A 13,177-nucleotide genomic window follows, 5' to 3' on the forward strand; every position below is an offset into this window, starting at 1 on the left:
TTTTAGCCACTGGCTGGTTCGTCACTTAATCGGCGCGTTGAAGTTAAAATGCATTCAAAAGTACTTAAAGTAATTAATGCGTTTTGAAGTAGTACTGACGGTAATTAAAATTATCTATCCGTAATTAATGTAATTAAAAGTATTGAAAATGTAATTAATGCATTTTAATTACGAAATTTCAACTGTAGTTAATGGAGTTAAAATGTAGTTAATGTTCTACATTGTGTAATTAATGTAATTAAAGCAGTAGTTAATGGAATTAATTTAATTACAGCCGTTGCCTGCGTTGGAGTTAAAAGTTATTGCGTGCTCCTAGCGATAGCCCAAATCACAGAACTATTCCACAAAAGGTTAGGATGATACACCAAACACTTCTTTGAGCAAATAACCATACAATTTTTAGTAGGGTGACTTTGTTTGTGTATCATAGACGTAACTCTAAGACTAGAAGGTCCTGAAATAACGTGATCAACTTTTTGGCTCAGCTCTGGTACTCTCTTCGGTCCCAAGCTAATCGATTCATCCCTCGAAACATAGGAAAAGAAAAACCAATAACCCCTCATTTTATCTGTCAAACTTTCATAGCGAATCAAAACAAACATTGCGTAGTACTAGAATTTTGACTAGAATGGGGTACGTTAATCGTTTGCTTGGGACCAATAGGCTAGTCAAGTAGTGAGCCAATTTAAAATCGTTAGTTTCGTATTGATTGTTGATAGTATGTTTGGTAACCCGGTATTTTGATAGATCAAATGTTTTGTTTTGCTTACCGAAAGGGAGCGATAGGAATATTGTACGTGTGATGTTCTTCGAGAACCCATTCGTGTACGTTGAGGAAGTCCTGCAATTCGAACTGATCAGCGAAGAATTGGTGTACGCGTGTTGCTTTCGCTGTTGGACAAGAATTCCAAAACTCGGATCATCCAGGAGCTACTGGAGACGGAATGGATGACGCAGGAAATCACCCCCTGCGAACCGTACAAAACCAATCGGGAGAAGTACGAGATGTGATGCTCCAGGCAGACGGGGCTGTTCACGTCGCCGCACAGCCTGTGGAAGATGGTGAAGATGACGATGAGCATGCATGGATGATTCTTTCATGAACCCCGACGAGATGCTGGGTAGTGGTAGTGGATTCATTTTGTTCCACGCTTTTTCCAAACTGATACAGATGGCCGATTCAAGAGCTGTGTGAATCATTTAAGAAAAAATATTTTATGGGATCTGCTTACATACACTAATAAAAATTCAATGATTATTTTTATGAATTTTTGCAATGTGATAAACAAATGATATACATGTATGGGACACATAGTTCCTAGGGGCGTCTCACTTTTAAAATGCTTATTGACGATGTATTTAATTTTTTAAAAATGCATTTAATTTCCATCGTTTACATCAACCATTCAGTGGGATGTGAACGTCAAAACAAACCAAGATATACAAACAAAACATGAAAAGAAAAATCGTCTATCCACACGATTTAGGTGGACTAGAGAATTTATATGCTGCGCTGCCAACGGAGGTTCCCAGGGAGTTTCAACGGTGTTTCAACGCATTGTCGTCGGAGGAGCTTCGGCCAGTGAAGAGTTTGGATGCTGCCAACGGGATTTTCTCTCGTTCTCGGTGGAGGAGGTTCTGCATGATTTCTTTTGGAGACGGTTCTAGATGCTGCAAACGCAGATTCTAGGAAAGTTTTTCTTGTTCGTCGTTTGACTAAATTACGTAATTTACGAATAACGTTTGACTAACAATTACAATTACCTACAGTATGACCAATTAAAAAAAATGCCAAAATACAAAATTTCGATGGCATTCTCTTGCGTTCATGGCGGACGAATTTTCACACGGTTTCGGTGGCGATTTCTGATGCTTCCAGCGGAGATTCCAAATAATTTCGACGGAGTTTTCTCAGCGGAGGAGGATCTGCACGATTTCGGTTGAAGTTTCCGTTTTGTCAACTAAGGTTCCAGGTAGTTTCGATGCAGTTTTCTGGTGTTCACGGTCGAGAAGTACGATTTCGGTGGATATTGTCGGTGCGAACAACGGATGTTCCAGGAAATTTCTAAGTCATTTCCTCGTGTTTTCGGTGAAGAAGCTTCCACAAGATTCTGGTGGAGATTTGCTATGCTGTCAACGAAGGTTCAACGGAATTTTGATGGGGTTTTCTCGCGTTCTCGGAGGAGGTTTTCGATGTTGACACTGGAAGTTCCGAAGGCAGCTTCTGCACGATTTCGTTTGAGATTTCCGTTGCTACCGAAGGAGGTTGCAGGGAGTTTCTAGTAAGTTTATGCGTGTTCACGGCGGAGCGAATACCATAGCATGATTCGACAGTGTTTTCAAATGTTCACGTCGGATAGAGTTATGGGCGATTTCGATGGAGATTTTCGGTGCTGCCAACGGAGGTTCCAGTGGGTTTCATCCGAGTTTATTACGTCCGATGCTTCCATCGGTTGCAGGGAATTTCGACGTATTTTTTCCGCATTCTCGGTCGAAGAGCTTCAGGAAAAAAAATTTCTCGAGTCAGGAGTGTGGATTTGAGCGAACCGATGTGAACAACATGTTTTGGTAGGAACTGTCACTTAGAGCATCACGCTAAAAAAATGCACTGGGAAAATGTATTTAATTTTTTTGTTTGTGGTCAAAATGCATTTATTTATTTTTTGTTATAATAAATGCACCGCAAGTGATCTCCGTAATAAAAATAACCTCATTAATAACCCGTTCACATTACAGCGTATATCACGTGATATACGGTGTCTTGCAATGAGCACTCATACATCTAGTTTTCACTGGAAATCCTATGTATGAGTGCTCATTGCAAGACAGCCTATATTACGTGATATAGACTGTAATGTGAACGGGGTATTATACGTGATATAGAACGATCCGTGATATAGCAGCTATATCACGTTCTATATTACGTGATATCCCCAGGGGGAACGACACTTCAGGATTATCCCATTTTTACCCGAATCACTCCTTAAATTTCCAACGTGCACAAAAGTTCAATCCATCCTGTCTATTCTTTCTATTCCCAATTTATCCCTTCTGCATGCACACAAATTGTCAAGCAAGCCGTGCAGTTTTCAAGTCAAACGCGAAGCACTTTGCCATACTCACTGCCAATTTTCAACGATCTCCATAATAAACATGGTGTTAAAAAAATTTGATTTGCGTTGAGTCGTTCAAGGTGGCGATTGTCCTGGCGGAGCTGGTGGAAATTATCAAAGTTGAAACGTGAAGGAATGAATAGTACGAAGGTAACCACCACGTACATCAGCTGGTCGTGCGGTTAAAAATCGGCAAAATGCGAGCTATGCTGGAGGCCAAGGATGAAGTAATTTCTCGATTGGATTTCCGGGGGAGGTTACATTAAAATAGATTACGGATCAGTCATCTAAAATCGGTCGTGGGAGCAAATATATCAAGCGCGTCATAGAGGAGACGGCAACGCACATCCACTTCCCTGACTCAAACCACCAGCCTCACCTGACAAGGAAACCCCCTACATCAAGCATGTGGAAAAGGAATTCAAGTTCCACTCGGCCCTAGTTGTATTCGTTGCTGGTGCCGGTCAAGAGTTCGAAGAAGGAAGAGCTAATGGTGAAGGATGTCACCCACCGGGTGATGGAGTTTCTGTGCGAGAATAAAAAAAAAAACGGAACAAATCGAAGAAAAATATATGTATATAGGGTAAATGTTGGCTTCGGCACCCATTGACTGTTTTCGGCAACCAAAATTTAAACGTTAATTTCACTATGTTTTCCCATCAACGCACTTCCCTGAATGTGTCCAAACGATTGTTTAGCCTTTCAGCTTCAATCTGATTATATTTGAACGATTGAGCAATCCAGTAATGCTACATTTTTCTTCAAATAAAGCATACGCACTACAAAATGGGGTTGATTTCGAGTTGCCGATAATAGAACAGCTGGTTAACACGCAGTTCTAATGGGAAGGTTGCCGAAGAAAAAGAGGCTGCCGACAATAGTCACACTCACCTGAGAAGTTTGGAGCGTTGTAAAAACGGTTTCAAAACGTTTTGAAAAATTCTGTCGATTGGAATGGATAGAGAAACAAGCAGCAGATGAATGTAAACAAACAGACACATCATATATGTGCGTGACGCTGAGAAAATGCTAGTAGAAGTGCAGACGCTGCTTAGATTGACGAGAATACGTAAATTCCCCTATATGTATACATACCACAGTTTAATCTAAAACTAATGTCGAATCTCCATATCATTGATGAAGTACAAAAATAATAAATATGTATTATGTAGATCAGTTAATTGAAGGAAAGTATAAGAAGTAGAATAAATAAAAGAAAGTGTTCGATTTGTAGGGCCGTCATCTTTATGATATTAAACAAAATATGTACAGTAGGGTGCTTCATTCTGAAAAAAGTGATGAATTTCTGATGGGCCACCCTCCAGTTCGATTCATAGCCCCAAAATATGAACCTGTGCAAAAATGGGTAAAGATTGATGAAGGTTTAGACGTCGCGCCAATAATTTGAAATTTGTATGGGAATTACTATGGAAGAATTTAAAAAATCGCTTATATCGCTATAACTTTGCTTCTACTTGCCCAAATGTCGAAAAAATTTAGTATGTTATTGCTATGGCAATAAACAAAAAGCCTACAGTTGCTACGCTCAGTTTTGCAGCGTATCAAGAATTATAAAAATGTGAAAAAATGGCAAAATAGGGTAAATTGACAGATGAATATGTACAAGGCAACAACGCCAATTTCATCGCAACAACAACAGGCTTGTTGATCATTGTCATGACAACCACATATTTTTTTTTTTCAACGTTTGGACAACTACAACCAAAGTTAGAGCAATGTAAACGAAAATCAATAATTTCCCATACTAATTCACCAAAATCTCCATACAAAATCCAAATCATTGGCGCGACCTCTAAACCTTCATCAATCTTTACCATTTTTTGCACAGGTTCATATTTTGGGGCTATGAATCGAACTGGAGGAGGGTGGCCTATCAAAAATTCATCACTTTTTTCAAAATGAAACACCCTAATGTACAGTCTTTATCAAATTTAAAATAACAAAAAAAAAAACTAAATTATACATAAGAAAAATTTTATATCCTCATTGCTGAGTAAGCATGATATATCGACCGAAGATAGATCTTTTAATCTTGGGAATACCAAGGAGTTTTGGTTCCGATGCATGATATCTCTCCTTGCCTGGATTTTATTTAGTCTTGCTTTAAATCCTTGCATGGTGAAGTTGAGTTCGTTGACCAATTTCACCATGCTCCAATTTCGCCACGCTCGTATGAAAAATAGTGAGTACATAGAATAAATGAAGAACACTAATTTTGATTATATAAATCGAATAAATCGGGTATCGCTATCAGTTGCCATACAGACAATTTGATTTTTTTCTTCTTGGAAAATTGCATGGGTATAATTCAATTTTTTGTGGCGTCCTTGGTGTTAAATCGATTATCTGTGCAATAATAATTGACACAAAATGGTGATGCTCCAGCCAACAATGGTAGTATCATAATCAACTGAACGTTGCGACCGACCGGACATTTTTTCAGATGATTTGATGATTTGAACCAATTTATACTAATAACACTCATTGATTCGAATCCGATAGAAAACAAATGAGATTATTTTTTCACTGAGCATTGACTAAAATGGCTACTTCGATGTTTTTCTTTCGTAGTGTTTCATTTCAGTTGCACGCATCCCCATGAAAATTTAAAGCACTCTCGTATCCAATGCAATCCTATCAGGAATCCCATATATTTTTTCATCCTTTCTTTATTTTCGTCATAATGACACACTCAAAAAAAACTTTTCAATTACATTATTTTTAAAGGCAAGCATGGTAAAATAAAATGCATCTGAATGAGTGTCGTTCCCCCTGGATATCCCATACAAACGATCTGTCAATCTATATCACGAATAGTTCATGATATAGCTCATTTCATGTTGTGTACTTAATAAAAATCTAAAAAACAGCGGCTGGCAACCAGGCTATGATAGAGCTGGTCGTTATTTTTCGGCATCAAATGTCATTTTCTTGTCATCCCGTGCATGGAATCGATACACAAAATAAAACAAAATACAAAGTGCAAGTGTCCTCCTTTTTCTCGCTGAATTATTGTTATCACTCTCCGTCAACGCAGCCGCCTCTAGAACAAAATAATTGGAAATCTCTCCTACAATAGCAATCGTACTCCCAGGTTGAGCAATTCCGAGCCCTTTCCGTTCTGAATTGCAAGTCTACCGGTTTGTAAATGTTACTACAACCAGAAATAGCATGCACTATGTTTTAGGTAAATTTCAAAAGTAAAATTAATGTAGCGATAATTATCATCTTGTTAACTTCACTTTCAGTGTCCATAGCCAACTTAGGAACGAAGCTGAAGCTCTTCACCCTCTAGAACGCTACTGCCTGGCAGCGGAATCATTGAATTTAATTCCTCTTCCTCCTGAACATCACGTATTCGAGCTGCAGATCAACGTGATTAAGGTGATCATTGCCGACATAGACGATTCGACGGAGGGAGTCTAACCGAAGATGAGACTGCTGATGAAATTGCCCCGATTCCGGACCAGGAGTTTGCTGAAGAACTGGGGGCGTCCGATTAGTACCCTGATGAGCAGATGGCAGCAAATGTTGCGGGTACACTTAGATGATGTACAGAAACGGAACGAGGCAGATCGAGAGTACATTTTAGTGGAAGCGATTTTATTTTATTTGTCTAATAATTCGACAGTGAGCATTCATAAGGGCGTATACGCGATGATCGATTCTCTTCATCGATTTTCTCTTTTCTTAATAACTCGCTAGATTTAACGTTTGTCGGTGCGTTTGTTGTTGCTTTTGAAAGCCAATACAACCTATTACAACTCTACATTGAACAAATTCTACAAAATTGTTTCGCTTAGCTGTAGCAATGCAAAGAGAAAAACGATGAAGAGAATCGATCATCGCGTATACGCCCTTATGCATGCTCACTGTCGAATTATTATGATTTACTGCATGCAAAAAAATTATGTTTTTGTTTGTCACATTTGCAATTCAAATGAACAAATCATGAGAAAATTGAGCCGTAGATATTTGATTCAGTAATTGCATCAATCAAATCACAGTTCCCTTCCTGATGACTGTGTCCGGACTGAAAACAAATGCAGATAACCACCCATATTCTTGTTTCGTTCGAACCACACAAACAAATGTTTGTTTTGTATGGTTCGAACGAAAACAAGAATATGGGTTAATAGCGAACTGCGTATGAAAATCATCATCTTGACATGCAAATTGACATATATGGATAAGCCACCTGAGTGAGTTGAACGGTATGCAGATCGTAGTGCAGCAGAATATCATCTGATTTTCAATACATATTTGAGCAGTTCGTTCCATGTGGTGATTGTGTGTTGTCGGATGAAAATCTTCGATAATCTGGGCAAGTTAGATGGAGGAGTTCTAGACAGTTTATTGGATAAGATCGTCCTGAGAGGGAACATCTGGAGTGTGCTCGCTACTCTCTACGTATAGTTCATATACGTCTAAGCGGCCGTCAGCACGCTACCTTACTCTTGTGCACGTTTGGGTCACGGTTAGTATGGAAGCATGATTGTGTTTCATGTATGAGACCGTAGTAAACATGTGTGTAAAAATATCTTTCAACAAGTCACCGGTACTTTTTCGGGAGAAATGTTACAACTCAGACAAAACTATTCCGTGGAGAATTTTTACTTTAATAGTATGTTGTTTGTAATTTTTCACCTGATTCATAAGATATCAGAGGTCAAAATTTAGAAAAGTCGGTCTCCGTTACCCTAATGCATGGCCTTCAGAAAATTTCCATACATTCAATAAAGGATCGTAGCGAGCTAAAACTCTGGCTGTAGACATACAAACTATCCAGAAATAAAACCACATCGTTAGATCAAAGGGTAGACATTTTATATATTTGAGTGAGGTTGGCCTCTGAAAGAGTCGATTTGAAATAAAGGTTTTAAGTTGTGTTCCATAACTTCAGAAGTATTCAATTGAGTTTTATCCAAATACACTTTTCAATGCGTAATTAGCTTTTCTATTGACACTATGAATACGTCAAGTGGCCAGCTGGTCATCCGAAGGCTCTATGGGTCACCAAAAGTAAAAAAAAAGTTACTACTCATCACGTAAAAGACTCTTACTCCAGAACGATAAGAGAATATTAATGCACCATTCGACGCGAAAATAATTTTCCATAATTACCGTAGAATACATCAAGAACTTAAAATTTCATCTAAGGGTTGTAAAATGAGAAACACATTTAGACCAACAAACACGACTTATTGAAAGACACTAAGGAATGGTGTGGATTCCACAATACAATACAATATTACAAAATTATGATTCCGCGACCCAAATGCATGCAATGTTCTCGCACAGCAGAGAGTAGAGCGATATGTCTACTGGCTGTATATTCATCGGGGTATAGTTATGAACCATGCATAGAGAGTAGCGAGCTTATCCGCCGTTAGGTGAACGGCCACGCCAGTTTTAGGGTCAATGAGCGACTACAGCTAGGTCAACCACATGTGTAAGTACCGGGGTATATGAACCATGCATAGGCTACAACGAGTTTACCCAGTATCAGGCCAGTACCGAGGCCTCTATCTACCATGCACATTAGAGTGGTTCAGAGTATCGATTTTATTCCATCAAGCTTAATCGATTTCAAACTAGGTTCCAATTCCAGGTTAACACCATACATACGTTTGTATTCCCTTATAAACGGGTACCATACACAAGCGATATCATAAATGGTGCGACCATATCGCATAGAGGTAGGATGATATCCCGAATTGGTGAACTGAATTTGATGATGATTAGTATTCGATTCAATTAAATAATAATAGTGATTCATTCAGAAACATTTTTCCGTTGAATATGTTGTATTACAGAACAAGAATAATTATAGATTCTTCACAGTCCCACGCACATCCTTTTAATATTTATTACGAGCAGATAAATGGTAAATATTATAATTAAATTATACGTAAAAGATCGCATTGATACATTATTGTTTTGATACAAATGATTCTGAAGCATCATTGTCACAACCCTGTGCCTTGTGACGCACCTCTCCTACCACAACAACCTCGGTAGCAGAATCCACCACAAAAACCTCGCCACCAGAATCCAACTCCGACCGTGGTTTCCAGCTGTCAAACGCGATGATGTGGAAGTTTTTCTTGGTAGGGCAAAAGAGTGAACAACTTCCATGTGGATAGGTGAGGTTTTTTGTGAAAGAGGAACAACTTTGTTTAAAAATTAATTACTCCTACATAAATCTAGATTAAATACTAGGGCGGTGTTTTGCAAACTTATGAACTACTTACAAACTATACTACTAACTACACAAAAGACAAAAGGCAGGTAAAAAATCAAAAGGCAAATCATGCACAGTTTAACCTAACCATAAAAATTTCCCACAGCTACACATAAATAGTACGGATTGTTGCGAGTACGGACAGATTTATTACTAGAAGAACAGTAAACGTAAGTAGCCATCAACATAAACTCGTATATTAAAAAAAAAACAAACACATCTAACAAGTATCCTAAACATAAAGATACACACGAATTGTAGCTTATAGCCCAAGCCCAAACTAATGTATGTATTTCTTATTAATTCTTCCCGAAGGGATTTTTTAACATCCCGTGAAATAAATGTTAGAGAATTGGAAATATTTTTCTTCCTGTCGGTTGCTCGCACAACAAATTAAAAAATCCGTTTATCGATCGGGGGCTTTGGGCGGTGGTCAGTATGTCAAAACGGTCAGAAAGTCAGAAGCGGGGAACTTCTCCGGTAAATAATCCGCCGGTAGGAACAAGCTGCGGTATCTGTAAGAAGCCAGACGATAGTCGAATGGTTGCTTGTGATACCTGTGAACAGTGGTACCATTTCGCGTGTGTCAGTGTGGATTCGAATGTTGAGGAACGGGATTGGAGCTGCGAAAAATGTCTAGTTACAGCAGCTGCAGTCCCAACCGGCACATCTACACCAGTGGCCACGGGGGGAGCGATACCAAAGTCGAATGTCAACAAGCTGCCGGAGACTAGTCGGGATGATCTGTTGCAGAAGCAGTTAGCGGCGATGCAGAAAAGGCTGAAGGAGTTCGAACGTATGATGAAGGACAAAGACGACCAGCGTCTGAAGGAGCTCAGAGATCAACAGAAGAAATACGACCAGGAGCTGAAAAATACGGAGCAACGTGTGCGAGATTTGATGAGAAACCAACTGCGATCAACTGGTGTAAGTGGTAGCGGTTCAACAGCGAGTTCGACTGGCAATCAATCCCTGCAGGCTGGAGGTTCAAGTACGTCCGTTAATCAACTTGATGGAGTGCCGAGAGCGAGTTCGACTGGGAATCCTCCTCCACAAATCACCGTGAACCAGGAAGGCACCGATCTAGCGCAAGAGTTGCAGCTACTACAAGAGAGGCAGGCATTGGAAAGGAAGCATCTAGATGAACGAAGTGTACTACTACAACGGTACGCGAATGTCGACGGAGGAGCAGCTGGAGGTTTCGGTTTGAATCCTCAGACGATGGCGTACCAACCAACTAGGAGCAGTCTCTTCGGCATCCCATCGCTTAGCCAAAGCCAAGTTTCAGCACGTCAAGCGGTAACCAAGGAACTTCCAAACTTTTCCGGGAATCCAGAGGAGTGGCCGCTCTTCCTAGCAAGTTACGAGAACTCGACTAGAATATGTGGGTTCAGCGATGAGGAAAATCTTCTGCGTCTTCAGAAAAGCTTGAAGGGAAGAGCATTGGAAGCGGTGCGCTGCCGGTTGCTTCATCCTACGAATTTACCAGGTGTGATCTCGACGCTGAAAACCCTATTCGGAAGGCCAGAGATCATCATCCACTCATTGGTCAACAAGGTTCGTGAAATGCCAGCACCGAAGGCGGAGAAGCTTAATACACTTATAGACTTTGGAGTAGCAGTGCAAAATGTCTGTGCCGCCATTACTGCGTCAGGTCTGGACGAGTATCTGTGTAACGTAGCCCTGCTCCAAGAGTTAACAGAGAAATTGCCACCCGCTATCAGATTGAACTGGGCGTACCACCGTCAGCAGTTGAACGGAGTCACACTGTCGGATTTTGGAGATTGGCTGGGGAATTTAGTCGAAGCAGCGAGCATTGTCACGATACCTTCCATCAGTGGTCCCAAACCTGAAAGACGCAACCGGAAAGAAGAGAATTACGTCAACGTTCATACCGATAGCTACGCAGTCAAGGATGCCGCTTCGAAAGATCGCCCAGCAGTTGCACTGAAGAGGTGTGCTGTTTGTTCGGAACAATGTAGCGGTCCTGAAACGTGTCAGAAGTTCCTCGATATGGATGTCGGATCTCGGTGGACTATCGTCAAGGAGCAGAAGCTTTGTAGAAAATGTCTACGGAAGCATTTCGGCGCCTGCCAGATCAAATCACCATGCGGGAGGAACGGCTGCTCGTTCATGCACAGTAAATTACTACACGATGATAAACGTTACAGCAAACCCACCGTTCCTGAATCGTCACCAAGCGGAAGTCCACCGGAGAGCTGCAACACACATTCGAAGCCGGCAGCAAAGATTCTTTTCAGATACGTGCCTGTGACAATTTATGGCAAGGAGAAGCAGCTGACAACCTTTGCTTTCCTTGACGACGGATCGTCGGCAACTTTAATGGAGCATAGTCTCATGAAAGAACTCGGGCTCAAAGGCACATCTCATCCGTTGTGTCTCAGCTGGACAGGTGGCCATCAGCGGAAGGAAGAAGAGTCGGTTGTCCTAGCGCTGAAGATTTCTGGTACGCACGGCGCCAAACAAGTCTTCGAGCTCCCTGAGGTTCACACGGTTCGGGATCTTTCTCTACCAAAGCAGTCGATGCTAGTGTCACAGTTGACAACTAAGTACAACTACCTGACTGGGTTACCCCTGGAATCTTACGACAGAGTTTCCCCCAGAATCCTAATCGGAATGAACAACTGTCGGCTAGGACACGCCTTGAGAAGCATCGAAGGAGGTGAAAACGAACCGATAGTATCCAAAACCCGACTCGGATGGCTGGTTTACGGACGGTGTGAGATGGCATCCGGTGCATCGACCGCTGACTATAGTGGCTATCATAGTTTCCACATTTGTCCATGCGTTAAGGACGAGGAAACGCAATTGAACGTGGCTCTTAAGAAATACTTCTCGATCGATTCCTTGGGAATCTCCGGATCATCTAAACCGTTACTCTCAAAGGACGAGGAACGAGCGATGCAGATCCTATCATCCGAAACGCGTTTCACTGGAGAGCGCTACGAAACCGGATTATTGTGGCGGTACGATCAAGTGCAGTTGCCAAACAATAAGGCAATGGCGCTGAAGCGGTTGGACTGTCTGCAGAAGCGGATGAAGCGAGACCTCGAGCTGGGTGCGGCAGTGCGAACGAAGATGGCTGAATATGAAGAGAAGGGCTACATTCGGCGGCTTTCAACGGCGGAGAAATCGCAGAAGCATTCGAATGACTGGTACTTGCCAATTTTCCCGGTAATCAACCCGAACAAACCAGGGAAGATACGTATCGTGTTCGATGCGGCAGCGAGAGTTAACGGTGTCTCTTTGAACTCATTTCTCCTTACGGGACCAGATCAGTTGGTGTCGTTGCTTAGCGTTCTCTTCAAGTTCCGAGAATTCCGCGTCGCAGTTGTGGGAGACATCCGAGAAATGTTCTTTCAAGTCAGGATGAAAAAGCAAGACCAACGAAGCCAGATGATATTGTGGATCAGCGGAGATCCTGATGAAGAACCGGAGGTGTACGTGGTGCAAGTAATGACGTTCGGTGCAGCATGTTCACCGAGTTGCGCGCACTACGTTAAGAACCAGAATGCGGACAGATTCGTGGAAGATTATCCAAGGGCAGTCGAGTGCATCAAACACGAACACTACGTCGATGACATGTTGGCCAGCGTTGAGACTGAAGAGGAAGCGGTGAAATTAGCGAGCGAAGTCCGATCCATTCACTCACAGGGTGGCTTCGAAATACGTAACTGGTTGTCGAATTCATCAGCAGTCGTCAAGCGTTTACACGAAACCAGTACCACAGAGAAGGACATGAGCCTTTGTACGGACATGGCAACAGAAAAGGTGCTAG

The sequence above is a fragment of the Ochlerotatus camptorhynchus genome, unplaced genomic scaffold (genome assembly GCF_037179485.1).
Source record: "Ochlerotatus camptorhynchus isolate MF236.1 unplaced genomic scaffold, CSIRO-AGI_Acam_v1.1 ptg000244l, whole genome shotgun sequence".
Classification (NCBI taxonomy): Eukaryota; Metazoa; Arthropoda; class Insecta; order Diptera; family Culicidae; genus Ochlerotatus; species Ochlerotatus camptorhynchus.